At 41.7% G+C, this 1,193-nt stretch overlaps 1 non-coding gene across 1 annotated transcript; it reads right to left on the bottom strand.

The window, feature by feature from the left end:
- Positions 1 to 414: 414 nt before the first annotated feature.
- On the bottom strand, positions 415 to 533 carry LOC145414799 (5S ribosomal RNA). Its single transcript, XR_013899952.1, has one exon. It is a non-coding gene; the product is annotated as a 5S ribosomal RNA (ribosomal RNA).
- Positions 534 to 1,193: the final 660 nt, after the last annotated feature.

Here is a 1,193-nt window from a genome sequence, read left to right as displayed (position 1 = left end):
AGGGGTAACTGCAGCCTACGGTCCACTGGGTTCATTTTCATAATACCCTACGTCTACAACTATTACTACCATCTCCAGATTATTGTATTCAGTATAAGATGAAAATTTCGTACTAGTAAGGTTAGGCTACAGTACATAGAGGTTCATACACACACACACACACACACACACACACACACACACACACACACACACACACACACACACACAACAACAACAACAACAACAATAATAATAATAATAATAATAATGAATGATGATAATAATAATAATAATAATAATAATAATAATAATAATAATTTTCATTCATTGCCAGACGCCATGTATCCCAAACGGGGTGGCCAAGGGCTTAGAGTTAATTGTTTTACAGGGAGGGGCACTAATCCTCCACCAACCCCACTTGACACGTAGGGATGCCAACAGCATCTGGTGTTCCCAGGCGGTCACCCATCCAAGTACTAACCAGACCCAACGTTGCTTAACTTCGCTGATCGGATGGGAAGCGGTGTACTCAACGTGGCATGGCCGTTTAATAATAATAATAATAATTATAATAAAAATAATAATAATAATTTGTGGTAGGTGGGAGTGCTCACCATCCACTCACTCGATGTAGTGCTGCTCTCAGATGTCTGCCCTTTCCTCTCCTCCATCCCTCTTTCCTTCCATCCTCTTCTGTCTTCCTTTCGTTCATTCTTTCCTTGTCCTTCTGCCTAAGGGCAACTTTACACTCCCTCTTCTGTCTTTCATTCCTTCATTCTTTCCTCTTCCTTCTGCCTGTGGGTGACTCTACACTGAGTGACAAGCCAAATTGTTTCCTGTACACCAGGAAACCATTTACTACGTTGGGTGTTAACCATATAACCATATTTTGGCGCCTGGTGGTTTAGTGGGTAATTATTGCGCTCCAATCGGATTGAGCCGGTGCAGGTTTATATCCAAGGGATGGTTGGGGTTTATTGCTCATGTAATGCCACTCAGGGATGAGTGAGGCTGGTCACTCTCATCTTAAATGTCGGGACCAACTGCCTAGCCCCGGGCTCCTACGCTCCTCATGGGGAAGTGTAGGATTGGATGATAGATAGATAGATAGATAGATAATAATAATATCATCATCATCATCATCATCATCATTATCATCATCATCATCATCATCATCATCATCATCATCATCATCATCATCATCATCATCA

Source organism: Coenobita brevimanus, chromosome 100 (genome assembly GCF_032717465.1).
Source record: "Coenobita brevimanus isolate Jiangsu-jjx chromosome 100, ASM3271746v2, whole genome shotgun sequence".
Lineage (NCBI taxonomy): Eukaryota > Metazoa > Arthropoda > Malacostraca > Decapoda > Coenobitidae > Coenobita > Coenobita brevimanus.
This window is presented reverse-complemented; position numbering and strand designations above follow the sequence as displayed.